Genomic DNA, 1196 nt, shown 5'->3' with positions numbered 1-1196 from the left:
TAGGAGGTGTAGAACTGTAGAACTAGGAGGTGTAGAACTGTAGAACTAGGAGGTGTAGAACTGTAGAACTAGGAGGTGTAGAACTAGGAGGTGTAGAACTGGAGAACTAGGAGGTGTAGAACTGTAGAACTAGGAGGTGTAGAACTGTAGAACTAGGAGGTGTAGAACTAGGAGGTGTAGAAGTGTAGAACTGGAGAACTAGGAGGTGTAGAACTAGGAGGTGTAGAACTGGAGAACTAGGAGGTGTAGAACTGTAGAACTAGGAGGTGTAGAACTGTAGAACTAGGAGGTGTAGAACTGTAGAACTAGGAGGTGCAGAACTGTAGAACTAGGAGGTGCAGAACTGTAGAACTAGGAGGTGTAGAACTAGGAGGTGTAGAACTGTAGAACTAGGAGGTGTAGAACTAGGAGGTGCAGAACTGTAGAACTAGGAGGTGTAGAACTAGGAGGTGTGGAACTGTAGAACTAGGAGGTGTAGAACTGTAGAACTAGGTGTAGAACTAGGAGGTGTAGAACTGTAGAACTAGGTGTAGAACTAGGAGGTGTAGAACTGTAGAACTAGGAGGTGTAGAACTGTAAAACTAGGTGTAGAACTAGGAGGTCTAGATCTAGGAGGTGTAGAACTGTAGAACTAGGTGTAGAACTGTAGAACTAGAAGGTGTAGAACTGTCAAACTAGGAGGTGTAGAACTGTAGAACTAGGAGGTGTAGAACTAGGAGGTGTAGAACTGTAGAACTAGGAGGTGTAGAACTGTGGACCCAACCTGCTCACTGAAGGTCATCATCCATATTCACTCTAATCTCCTGGATCCGGATCGAAGGACCGATTTGTTCCGATTCAGATCGTAAGAATTGGGTTTGGATCACAAGGTGGTGATCGCAGAATGTTGATCGATTAAAAGCCTCATTGATCCTCAATCAAATGATGAGGTGATGATTTCCTGGTTCTTTAAAAGGCAGATTCAGGGTTTAGGTGGATGGATGTGGATCTACAAAGGATCAGATAAATAAAACTTACAATCCACCATGATCACCAATAATCATTTTCTAAGCTACAAACATGATAATCACATTAGTTGTCTTAATATAAGCCCTTATAGCTTCGCTATATTTGGAATAAAAAAAAACCTTCTAATTTCTCCAGCCTTATATTTCAGTTACTAATAAAGTTACAGTAAAAGAATCTAAACATAATAT

The 1196-nt window shown here is 41.4% G+C and overlaps 1 long non-coding RNA gene across 1 annotated transcript; it reads left to right on the top strand.

The window, feature by feature from the left end:
- The first annotated feature begins 455 nt into the window (after positions 1-455).
- On the top strand, positions 456-1014 carry LOC106943861 (uncharacterized). The gene is made up of 2 exons (XR_001424040.1): positions 456-492; positions 717-1014. It is a non-coding gene; the product is annotated as an uncharacterized LOC106943861 (long non-coding RNA).
- The last annotated feature ends 182 nt before the right edge of the window (positions 1015-1196 follow it).

The sequence above is a fragment of the Poecilia latipinna genome, unplaced genomic scaffold (assembly GCF_001443285.1).
Source record: "Poecilia latipinna isolate Pla-1442-1.1 unplaced genomic scaffold, P_latipinna-1.0 Scaffold6274, whole genome shotgun sequence".
Taxonomy (NCBI): domain Eukaryota; kingdom Metazoa; phylum Chordata; class Actinopteri; order Cyprinodontiformes; family Poeciliidae; genus Poecilia; species Poecilia latipinna.
Note: the sequence above shows the minus strand (reverse complement) of the source record. Positions and strands in the feature narration are given on the sequence as shown.